The 13,235-nt window shown below is 37.4% G+C and overlaps 1 non-coding gene across 1 annotated transcript; it reads left to right on the forward strand.

Moving 5' to 3' along the window:
- The first annotated feature begins 12,650 nt into the window (after positions 1 to 12,650).
- Positions 12,651 to 12,724, forward strand: TRNAN-GUU. Its single transcript has one exon. It is a non-coding gene; the product is annotated as a tRNA-Asn (tRNA).
- Positions 12,725 to 13,235: the final 511 nt, after the last annotated feature.

A 13,235-nucleotide genomic window follows, 5' to 3' on the forward strand; every position in this document is an offset into this window, starting at 1 on the left:
AAGAGGAGGCCGGGAAGCGGGGGCCGGAGCCGAGATCCCCGGCCTTCTCGAGAAGACTGGCACCAGTATCAGGGCGGTCCCGAGTGGGCATGGCCCCCGCCCTCCATTTGCGACCACAATTTCCCGGCTGTCGGGAGGAGACAGGCAGGTGGTTTTTTTTTTTTTTTTTTTTTTTTCTTTTTTCTTTTTTTCCCTGCTTGTTTGGTTTTGGTTTGTAGTGATCTTTCTTCCAGAGCTGCCTGCAATCATTAATTAGCACGCATCTCGAGAGTTACCAGACTAAGTATTTCCCAGGTTCCCTTATCTCTAGCAGAAAGTTTCTCCACCCCACCCTTGTCCCAGAGGCGCTTTCTTCGCTCCGCTTCCCTCTCCCTTCGTTTTGTTTGCCTGCCTGTCCTTCTGCCAGTCGACCAACCTGCGTGCTCTCGGCAATCTGTCTGTCGATCTGTCTGCCCATCCTCCAGTCTATTGGTTTGCCTTTGGCTCTGCTATTTTCCCTTCCCTCTTCACCCCCTGGAGAGATTCCCAGACTGTTGCTCTCTCCCCTTTCCACACAGCTCTGGACACATCGGGACGCTCTGGCCCTAGGAGTGTCCCTTTTCAGTTCTTTGATAATCTGAGCCCGAGGCTCTCTGGGATCTAAGCTGGATTCAGTAGGGAAACTGAGAGGAGTGGGGCCCAAAGGAAGAAAGGAGGGGCCCGGCAACTGGACAGAAAGGATCCCGGGGAACCTTCTGGCTCCCTTTCAGCCCGAAAGGGGCAGGGACCCGCCGGCCCAAAAAACCCAAGCGGTATCCCTGCCTGCGCCCCGCTCCCCCTTTACATTCTCCCCATCTATCCTACTGGAGGCTGCTGAGGCTGCAGAAATGTGCTGGCTTCTGTCCACTGAAACCAAACCAAACAAAACGAAAAATCCCGTGAAAAGAACGAGAATATGGCGCGGCTGAAAATGGAGCCCCTGCTTCTCCAGCTTCTTTCGTTTATTTCCTTTCCTTCTTTATCTTTTTATTCGGCCTCTTTCTCTTTGTCCTTTACCGTTAGCTTTCCCTAGACCCTTTCTCCTTTACTCTCCATATCCCCTCTTCCTTTCCCCATAGATTTTTCTTTCTTTCCGTTTTTCCTTCTTTATTTCCATCATCTCTTTCTCTTTCTCCATTTTGTTTCGCTGGCGCTTTTTCTTCACCGACTTCCTTTCTTCCTTGTACTTTTTTTTTTTATTCTACTTTCCCCCACCCCCAATCCTTTATGGGGGGAGGATTGTATAAGTGGGAGGGGGGCGGGAAAGGGCAGTTTGCTACAGAAAGATTTTATTTCAGAACACAAGACTCCTATTTAAATACGGGTGCATTTTCCTGGCTGAGTTAACAGCTGCTGTGAACTAGCATCTACTTCGTCTTGTGCCTTTCATTGCGAAATGTATTGATCCCAATATTTGTCCTTTGAAAAATTTCATCGTTTTTATTTGAGTTCTATGTCCCTGACTAGGTAGTGTGGTTTTGTGTCGAAATACTCTCCCTTTACTCTACAGAAGCGAATTTCAACCTTAATTTTTAAAGAGACTGAAGTTGAAATGATGCAGTTAGGTATGGATCTGAATCCCTTCTTTTTTTCTCCAGGGACTTCCCACTGGGAAGAATGGTAGCACTAATATCCACAGCCACACATACTCTTTTTCTTCTTTTGAGGGTAAAAACAACTGGAGTGAAATGAATGTTTTAAAATATATACTTCATTTTCTATCCACGATTCTTTCAGACACACAGAGAGATTCTAGAAACCCTAGAACATGCTATGAATGTAAGCTATTAGCTACAACACAAAAAGAATGGCTGATGTTGTTAATCCTTTTGGAACAGAGGACAATGTCTCTCAAACAATCAGACAATTGTCATTTTAGATAATATAATATTCCTAAATCAATATAGAAAGGCCATTGTGTATATGACCTGTGTCTGTTATGACTCCTGGATCCAAAGTCTATAGAAAGGAAAGAGAACTATAATGCTGATGGCAACATGCCCAAAAAATGCATGTGTGGCTTACAAAGGTCAGTCTTAACTTCTGACTTCTTTCCCAGCAAGTGTAGGAGGAAAGGCTGCATCTCAGCAATAAGTTGAGCAGAATCTGTCTTTCCATTCTGGATGTTAAAAAAAAAGGGGAGGGGGGAGAGTGGTATGATGGTATAAAACCTAGTAGGATTGCTATCATTCTTCTGACTTCCAGTCCCTCTTTTAATGATAGTAAAAGGGACTTTAGATGGACCTTGCACATAACTTTCCAAAATATATACAGTGATTCTTCCCCAAATAATTGCAACCAAATACATTTTCAGTGAATGTGATCACATTAAAGCATATATGCATATGTATGCCATTATATCTCCTAGTAAAATTCATTGAAAGTTTTGAAAACTTAATCAGGTATACTTAATTTTATACAACATACAGATTAAAGTGATTAAGAGAATAAGAAAACTCTTGGCACTGCTCCTATTTGATTGGAGTGCTTCAGCACCAGACCAAACAATTCCTATTAGATTATTAGAAGGAAATGAATCATGAATCAAATTGTGTCAGAAGGTGGTCCTGAATGGATAACCTTTAGGTGCAGCACAGTACATTCAAAAAGGTAATAGAGTCAAATGACCTGGCTCCTAGTCTTGGCTTCTTTCCATATGGACAGGAAGGAACTTTCAAAGTGATGATATGGCAAATCCATTGGAGTTTTTCAATAAAATAAGATTTAATTAGATAATTTCTAAGAGGGTTCCAGACACAAAAATTCAATGATCAGAAAGGTAAATAATGGTATATAATGTTAGGGACCTTTGCAGAGGTATAAAAAAAGTGAATTTATTATTGTTGGGTGTTTGACATGGAGAGCCCTCCTACCTGATATATTGGTAGAAATATAATTCATATGTTAGTGAATTATTCTAGAAGTAAAGACAAAGTGACTCACACAAACCATTATATTGCTTACAAGATTGATTCTTTTGTATACATGTATACATAACTGTGTCAGTGGGTTGGTAAGGAAGAATGGACCTTATCAGGAGGAATGTTGATGATGCTGGAAGGCTAAATAAGAGTATATTTTTTGTGTTTGATTTTGTTCTGCTCCTTTGATTTCATTGCATTGAGAACTTCTGAAAAGGAAAGTCCCTCTACAATATATATCAGCATCTGTTCTGCAACTTAGAGCCTTGGAGAATTGCCTAGATTTATTGAGAATTTGAATTACTCAGGGTCAAGAAATTTGTATGTGTAAGAGGAGAGAATTGAATCCAGGTCTTCTAACTCCCAAGTTGGGGAGTGGTGGGAAAGGGGAGTCTCTCTAGCTTTTACCCCATGGTGCCTATTTCCAGAAATGTTTAGGTTGTATAAACACTTTTGTTTAAAAAAAAAAAAAAAAAGTAATTGACCTTCCCTCCCCCACTTTTCTTTTTTTTTTGGGGGGGGGGGGCAATGAGAACTGTTGTAAATGGTTCACAATGTGGATATTAAAAGTTTTAAGAAACATTTTCTTAATTTTGGCCTAACCCAAAGTGACAAAAATAGGTTTTAATCTAATCATTATTTTCCTCCATCAAAATCCAAAATCAAGCAAACAAAAGTCTCCTAAACAAAAGTAAAATAAATATACAATATTATTTTACCTTAACATACTCAAACCTAGAATACAATATGGGATTTTTAGGATAGAGAAAAATGAAAGAATGAGTTAAAATTATATAAAGTTTACTACTCTGTCATGTCTCAATTTTTGAGTAAGCTATTTGTCATAAATTAATATTCTAGAATTAAATACCGTTGAACATATTATATTACTCTAATGAATGCATATATAATCATTGTCAAAGATTCATATTTTTCTCCCAGCATTGCTTATAAAAAGTGAATTTTGTTCACTTGCATTGTCTATCAAAACACAATATGTCACTTTTTTAATACTGTAATAATGTGACATTTTACCTGATGATCCTAAACTAAAAGAATATTTCAATGTATTTGACCAAGATTTTGCAATGTTCTCTCGGAATTCTTTTGGAATAAGATTTTTGCACTAAAAGAGTTTCCTATACAGAATATTTAGCCTGCAGTTTGATTCAAAATTTGGCAATTCCTGTCCAAACAGGACATGTAAATAATCTTCAGCTGTTAGGGTTTTTTGGATGATATTGGTTTTCAAAACCTCTCTGCTATCCTGGATCCTATGAATTTAAGTATTGCATTGAGTCTCTGATGCATCAGATTCATGGTATATTGTGAAGAATGGTGAACTTTGCATCAGAAAAATCTGGGTTCAAATGCTGCTGCACACATTTACTAGCTGTAGGCAAATCACTCTGTCTTAATTTCCTCACTATAAAATGGGAATAAGATTTTCCTGGGTTGTGGTAAGGATAAAATGAGACAATATTGGAAAAGTTATTTAAGCAATTACGTACCTTAAAGTACTATATAAATGTTGTTATTGTTACTATTATTATTATTCCTTTCTTGACCTCAGTTCCTCATCTATAAAACAAGGCAGTTGCATGAGATGAGTTGAGGTCCCATCTATCTCTAAACATATGATCCTATTCATCAGTAAATACTATTAAGCCTTCCCTTCATCTAATTCTGACCCAATATCTCTCCAGGTATCCCAGATTAAAAACTTAAATTATCTCTCTACTCTTCCTTCCCTTTCTACCTTTGTATGGCCTTACTCTCCCATATGTAATCAATGGTTTTTAGGATGAATTACAAACCCCTCTATTTAACATTTAAAGCCCTTCAAAGTCTGACTCAACTCTTTTTCCAGATTTCCAATTTACTTCCCTTAAAGTGCTCCAAGTTCCAGCCAAAATGGCTTACTTGTTGTTGCTTTATGAACTCTGCATTTCATTTGTCACTTAGGTTCCTTTTCATAGATTGTCTGCAGTACTTAAAATGCACTTCTTCCTCACTTCTGCTTCTTAGAATCCTCAACATACTTCAAAGTTCAACTCAGGTACCACCTCCTTCCTTTCTTAGTAGCTTGTATTCTGTCTCCTCAAGTAATCAACCATACATAATATCCATGTAAATGCTATATCCTCCAAATAGCACCTTGAGGATTGGGGGTTGTTTGTTTTGTTTTACTTTTGTCTCCTTAAAACCTTGTATATCAGGGCTACTTAATAAATACTTGAATGGCTAAAAGAATGAATTGTATATATACCTAACCCAAGAATTGAAACTAGTCCTTGACATAGGGCACCCCTTTTCTGATGAGGAGGCTCAATGTAGAAACCAAGTTATAAATCAAAAAGTTATTTAGTAAATATAGAACTTGAAGAAAATTGGTTGTTCCTAATGTTGTGTGTGTGTGTGTGTATTCATTCAGTTTTGTTTTGTTTTTAATGCTCTCCTCCAGTCTAAGGATAGTCCTATATAAATAACTGGTACCCAACCTATAGAATCACTGAAATGCTTCTTCATCCATCCATGCTTTTGTACATTTATTCTTAGCATACAATTTGATTTGAACATGTCTTTACAAAACTCCTTTTCATGCCATCATTCCTAAGTTTATCATTTATTTTAAATTGCTTTGGTGAAAAAGATTGGCTGAAAGCACTTGGCAAAACACTTTTAAACCGCATTTTAAACAGATTTTAAAACAGATTCCTTGTGAGATAGTTTCCTTGGAGCTATTAAATACCTTGTCATGGTCTATGATACTCTTATATGTATAAGATGTGTATATATATATATATATATATATATATATATATATACATATATTTTTCTTTTTCTTATGGGTTTTGTCTCTTTCCCTCCTTTTCCTTAGTCAACTCTAGTCCCAAGTCTTGGAATCTATCATGTTTTTCATCCTGAAACCCACATTCACTTCCTACAGTGATTATCCAACAAATGTTTTAAAATTTCATTTTATAATATAACCATTAGTATGCATGACACCAATAGAATTTTTTATTTTAATGTGACCTTTAAGTTGAGGCTTCAAATATAACTAATTGTATTCTAATTTATACAAAGGATGTGTTATTAAAAAGTTAAAAGTTTATATTTTTTTCTCTTTGGCACTTCGTTCCCACCCTAAACCATACTCCCATTTTCTTTAAAGCTTGTCCAGTTCACATGGTAAATCTAGTTCTCTTTATATGAAAGTGACCTTTTTTCCTCCTCAGATTTCTCACAGCATTTTCTCTGTATCTCTCCTTTGCATTAATTTCATTCTCCACATACCATGAATATTGGAGGATTTGCTCTTTATTGGAGTGTAAATTCCTAAAGAGCTAAGTTTACATCCCATTATCTTGGTATCCCTGGAGCATAGCACCATGCATGTAGTAGTCACTTAAGTCATACTTTAAGTGAAATAAAGCAAATTTCTATTGAAATCATTCTATTGAGAATTCTTTTGCAAAGAAAATAGCTACAAAATTTATCTTTTCTTCATTCTTTCTTCCCTTTCTTCTTTATTTCACTTTTCATTGAACTGGGATTTTCTTTCTGTTGCTGTTTTGTTTCCTCCCTCCTTCCCTCCCTTCCTTTCTCCCTCTCCCGTTCTCCTTCCTCCCTCTTTTTCCTTACTCCCTTCTCTCAGTCCTTACCTTTCTTCTTTCCTCTGTCCTTCCTCTATCCTTCCCCTTCTTCCTCTCTTTCCTTTCTTCCTTTATCCTTAGTGAATCCCTCCCAATTAACTTGAACTTGAATTCTGGGTCCCCAGACAAGTGAGTGGCTCAGTTCCAGTGGTAATTCTGTGAGTTCATTCTCTTAATAGAGTATATCAATTAATTATCAACAAGCATCTGGTTGTGACTAGTGCTGGACTATTTACAGAACTGGGGGTTCAAAAAAATGATCCTTGCCCTGAAGGAACTTAATATTCTGTTGAGAAAGCAACATATATACATATAAGCAATAGAATAAATATATAAATATTTATACATACATATTATTAATAATGTATTTTAAGTGTAATTAATTATAAATTAGTAAATATATATATATATATATATATATATATATATATATATATATATATATAAAACACAGAATAAACATATAAAAAAGAAATATGCAAAATAATTGAGGGGAGACACTGGCAAATAGGATGGATGGCCAGGAAGTAGCATATGTACTTGCTTTTGTTGAGTCATGTCTGACTTTCTGTGACTCTTTTGGGGTCTTCTTGGCAAAGATACTAGAGGGATTTGTCATTTCTTTCTCCAGTTCATTTTACAGATGAGGAAATTGAGGCAAACAGAGTTAAGTTACCCAGCCAATGAGTGTCTGAGGCCAAATTTGAGAGGGCTCTCCTGACTTAAGACATGGCACTCCATTCCCTATGCCATTTAGCTGGCCCTACATACTTGTAGGAAGTTGCACATAAGTTTCTTAAGGGCACAGATTATTTCTGTTTCATCTTTGTGTCCCCAGAGTCTAGCACAATGCTTGGCTCATAATAAGTATTAATAAAATCTGATTGTTCAACACATGACTTCAGATTAAAATGTTATATAAATAGATGATTGTGGACCATTTTGGTAGTTTTTTTTTTTTTTTCAATTTGTCACCAATTCAATTCCCAGCCTTTTAGTCAGAGGAAGTACTTTTCACTTCTCAAAAAGTTTTGGGAGTAGAAGTGTGAAGAACTAGAGAAGATGATGACATTGAAGTTTCTGAGGGAGAGGAGGACTGAGAGCAGCTGCTGATTTGAAAGGAAGGAGGCCAATAATCATGCTCTCCTTCTCACATGAAATTAATAGAAGTGTGGGGTGGAGATCATGATGACAACTACAAACCATGTCTCTCTCTCTCAAGTTGATGTAATGCAATGCAACTCAAGTCATTAGCATTTATTAAGCCTTATCTGTGTTAGACATTGAGGATACAATGTAAAACTTTGGTGATACAAAGACAAAACCACAACAATTCTTTCCCTTGCAAAGAAGCTTGTATTCTATGGCTAAAGGCAGGGCAGAAACTTGTACACAGATAAGTAATACAAATTATGTACAAAACGACTACACAGGAATATGTGGGCAGAACATAACTGAATAGTCCAATGACTTCTAGGAGGTAGCACCTGAAGAAAGCTAGGGATTTGAAGAGACGGAAGTTAGGAAGCAAAGCCTTCCAAATTTTGGGTTCAGTCTACAAAAGGCACAGAGAAGGGAAATGAAATAACATGTAGTAGGAATAATAAATAGGGCAAAAAAATAGATTACACAAGGGGGACCAATGTGAAATAAGTCTAGAAGGTAGGCTGAAACCATATTGTAAAGGGTTTTCAATTCTAGGCAGTGAAAAATGCATGTTATCTCTGAAGCAGTGAAGTTTTTTTGAGGAGGGGAATGATGTAGTTACATCTTAATTGTAAATGGGAAGCACCTAATTGACGAGGAAGGATCCATTTTTGAGAGTTGCCATCCCTTGATCAGTTAGGTTGGTGTTCAGAAGTTATTCATAATTGGTCCCTACTAGAATCTGAGTCTTGACCATTGAATTGACATTAACTTAATTCAACTTTTAGGCTAGCTTTGTCCCCATTTCTTTTGAGTTCAACAACTAATTTGTCCCTTCCCTGCAAAATGGATCCCCAACCCACAGTTGAAGAATAAATTCTCTGAGCACCGTCTTGACTTTCTTCTTTTGAAGCAACCTGAGGGAGTATTTGCTCTGTTTTGTTTTTTTTTTTCCCCACTGTTTATTTCAAAGAGAAGCTTCAAAGAAAAGCAGGATTATTGATTTCTTAGTGTTTTCATCAGTTTCAGTATATAGATGGAGTAACCCAAGACTTCTTTTCATGGTTTGTTGTGTAGATGGGCATGAAATAATCATTTGGTATCAAAATTTGAGGTTTGCTTTACAAACAGTGGTGTGATATAGGTACATCTTAAATACTGGAAACTATTAAAATATATTATGATGACTGATACTATAGTTAATTCTATAAAAGAGAATTTCTCCAGTGTATCAAACAACATTAATAGTTTTTTTTTTAATTTGTCTTATTTTTTGTGTTTTAGATGGAGTAGCTTGATCTTGAGAAGTAGTCCTGTTTCAGAACTGATATCAGAAGGGAGAAGATGAAATCACTGAAATTGATTAGAAATAACAATGTCTTTCTAATTGTAAAAAGTAAAGTAAAAAGCAAAATAAAAAAGTAAAAACAAAACAAAAAAAAAACCCCAAACAAAACAAACAAGTAAAATGGAAATTGTATATATTCTACAAAACAATAAAGACAAAACTACTTGTGAAAGCTTTCCACATTTAAACTGGGACTCATTTAAAAAAAAATACAGTACTCTAGTAAATTTTTGAGTGACTGCCATGGGCATACTATCTCTAAGAGCACTGAAATTTCCATCTTAGTTTTCCATTCTTTTGACTGCATCTATAAACCCAAAAGGAAATTGGGCAAGTATTTTAATAATTCAGATGAATGAGGCACTTTTTACAAGATATGCATATACAGATCATTGAAACAAATTTTTTAAAATGACATGCCAATTAGACACATGCTAAATCAACAAATAGAGAATATCCATCTTCTCTTTAGTATCATGTTATTATTCCCCTGACTCCTAAATTTGATGATTATGTCAATTACTTCATTGTATTGCTATATTAGGATGACAATTTTGGTGAGACAGCTATTTTTTTTTTAAAGAAATTGATTGACTGAAAGGATTAATTCATTTCTGAGAGACTATATTTTTTAATAGTCTTACATTGACCTTCAAAATTGACAATATGAAAAACCATTTACTTTTGCTGACATCTTGTTTAGAATAGTTTTCAATATGCTTCTTATTGGGAAATTCTTCCAATTCTCTCAACAATACTTCCAAAATGTTGTATTTTCCATTTTCCGAGCCAATAGCACTCCAGTTCTGTGTTATATTACAAGCAAAGATCTACTAAAAGTAAGTTATGGGCAATTAAGATCATCTATTTTGGTGCTGATGAAAGTCTTGTGTTCAGTGAAGATTTGTTCTGTTGTATTAGGGATGGAGGTCCATTATCTGAAAACATCGGATTCATGGTACCTGGAAGGTCCATAAATCAGTGTGGGTCTGTCTTGCCTTGTCTGTTAAGACAGGTGGATCCCATTTGCACAGATGTCCTTTCAATTATAGCTTTTCTTTTTTTCTTCCACCAAGAAAGTAAGATGTATAGGCCTATTAATCTGTACAGGTCAGGCCCCTTGACAAGCCACATTCTTGGAAAAGGTAAGTTTGTAGTTCAATTATGTTATTGCAAATACACACAAAAAATGAAAATTGCCTAGCCTTATGGCCAGTCACAATATTCTAAAGACATGGGTATTAATAAAGTTATATCAAACTTGTTTTCTTCACCCAACCTCAGAGATCAGAAAATTAAGGAAAAAACAAAAATGTATAAAAATTGATTCAATAAGCCAGCATAATAGACTTATTTTAAAGATGAATGCTTAAAAATCATAACTTGAAGATTCTAAAGAATGATTTTAGGAGAATATGCATTGCTTTATCATTTTTAAAAATATATAACTTTAAAAAACAATAAAATGCCATTCAACATTCCATAACAACATAATTTTTATCTTACTGTTTTAAGTTCCATTTTTTTATATTTTGAAAAAATGGGTGCTTGCTTATAATAATTCCTAGCTAAGAGACAAAATTTTTAAAAGTGAAACTGAGGCTCCTTATCTGTTTGGCTTAACAAAAAAGTACACAAAATTATAAATCAGGCTTTGGAGCTAATTTGTTAAGCAAACAATGGTAAGGTTACTTGCAAAGACACTTTCTCAGCATTCAATAAATTGATTTTCCCACTGTTAGCTGGACCTATTCTACTTCTACTCACTGCTAGCCTTTGTGTGAGATGGCTAAATTTTTGAATCTAGCCATTTTGTTTAGAACTACTTTTAACTGTGCTCCTCAACCCTAACCCTAAATTCACGCTGTTAGTAGTTCCTCTGATTAGTTAAGTGGGTTAATTTAATTAATGATGAAGATCCAAAATTTTGTGGCCAGAATTGCTCCTAATACATCAAACAGTAGAGTCAGCATTTCATGAAGATTTGCATTGTTATACAGCCTTTTCCAATTTAAGGGCCACCAGAACACAAAGCTTATATTCGGAATGGAAAAGCAGCTTCCTGGTAGTTTGAATTCACTTTGGGAAGGTGACTAAAATGTAAAAATATAAAGATACTTTAGTTAAAGAAAAGCAAATCTATGCGGCAGATTTAACTAAGATCTGCCTGTGTTCTCATTTTTCACACTCAAACTCTTCTAAGGTCCAGGTTTAAGTTTGTGGAAAGTGGAGTAGGAAGCTGTTTAACATCCAAACTCATTCCAGAAACACTGCTAATTGGTTCCAAAGAAACGCAGTCTTTAAACTTTCCGATCATGAAAAAGAAACTCTCATTTCTAACTTGCTGTTTAACCTTGGACGAGGTCTCCTGGTGTTCACTTCGATAAATCCAGAATGGTGATAACTGATTTCATTTTCTCGGCATGGAAATGTTTAACAGTGATTTGGTAATTGTGAAGGACTTAATTTAGGAAGATAATGTTAATTTACCCTTGATAACAAATGAAAACTGTGTGCTTGCTGTGAGCCGGGAAAGGGGAACGAAAGAAGAAGGGGACTTGGAGCTTTGAGGCATATTAAAAAGCATTCGATTTTTAAAAAGGAAACATGCATACACAATACAAATAAATATATATATACAGAGATGCATATATATATATATATTAAATCTTACATAGTAGTATTTGCAAATCTACGGTGTTTTCTGTGCTCAGAATTTTTTTAAAAATAGAAATGAAAATGTTAAACATCAATCATACTCTTCTCTCCATTGCTAGTCTCTCTTTTCCTTCTGACGGTAAATGTCCGGTAAGGGGTGTGTTTTCTGTAACTGTAACTGGTTCGAATGTGGGTTTAAAAGCTACTCCAGGGAGAATCCAAGGCAAACTTTACGAAGAATTCCACAGTGAACACAAATTAAGGAATGTTACGATATTTTTTCCTGGTGTTCTTTTTAGGAACAAAGGACGGAAGTACGACAAATGTTTGCGAGATGGGTTAATATATTAAAACAACAACAACAACCCGGCCATGAGTACTTAATGCTATTTGGCAGTGCTGACGTTTAATACATTTCAGATGTCCTTCTGCGAACACTGCATCAACTCCACTTTCAAAGAGTTTCTGTAAAAGCTAATTGTGAACGTTATTGTAGGAACAGTCCAGGAAATTATTTAAAAGAGGATGGGGGCGGGGAGGAAGAGCTTGTCTCAAACTTTCGGAGTTTTACGATTTCTTTCGATATAAACGCTTCATTTCCATTATTCGCTTTAATTATCCATGATTCCGTTTTTTAGTAAATAGGTTAAAAATTAAGGAGCGGTTTTTTTTTTCCCCTCCTTATCTAGGCAGACACGCACAAACCGATCCAGTTGCATCTCAAGCCTTTTGCATTGTGCGAGAAAAGAGAAGACGTCCCACAGTGGAGAGAAGAGCAGGGGATTTGAGGAGATTCAGGCTCTGCCTCAGGAATCGCAGCTCCAGAGCAGCAGTGCTAGCCACCCGCCCGTTAGGGCTCCTCTTCATAGGGAGCTCGCCCGCCCGCTCCTCTGCAAGGAAGTCTCTGTGGCGCAATCGGTTAGCGCGTTCGGCTGTTAACCGAAAGGTTGGTGGTTCGAGCCCACCCAGGGACGCTTCCCTTTTGAAGGCTTGGTGCGTGGTTTTGCAGAAATGCTGGGACGGGGTTGGCGGAAGGAGGAAGAGGGTGGGTCCGAGAGAGGAGGGAGCGAGCAAGGTTGGGCGGGGGCGAGGTGGCTGCGCTTTCTCGCTTCGCAGCAGAAAATAGGCGCTGACTCCTCCATTTCCGGCGGGAGCGCGGCCCCTCCCCCTCTCCCGGCGCCTTCCGCTAGCGCGAGGAGACGAGGCTGGGCCCGGCGGGATACTGAGCCCCAGGAGACGCCTGCGCGCCCCTTCCTTAGCTTCGCCCCCTCCACGCCCCAGTCGTTCCCCTCTGGCTCGGTCGGTTCTCTTTTCCTCACCCCTGACCAGGGCCCTTCCCCGGGGCCTCGCGTGGGACGGGGTTAAAGTGGGGGAGGGGCGGCTTTGAACGAGCCCAGTGGGGGAAGGCGGGAGGAGGAAGCGCGGCCACGTGCCCGAGCCGAGCGCGGGGGCGGGGCCGAGGGGCGGGGCTGGAGAGTCTCCGTG

Source organism: Sarcophilus harrisii, chromosome 5, assembly GCF_902635505.1.
Source record: "Sarcophilus harrisii chromosome 5, mSarHar1.11, whole genome shotgun sequence".
In the NCBI taxonomy this organism is placed as follows: Eukaryota; Metazoa; Chordata; class Mammalia; order Dasyuromorphia; family Dasyuridae; genus Sarcophilus; species Sarcophilus harrisii.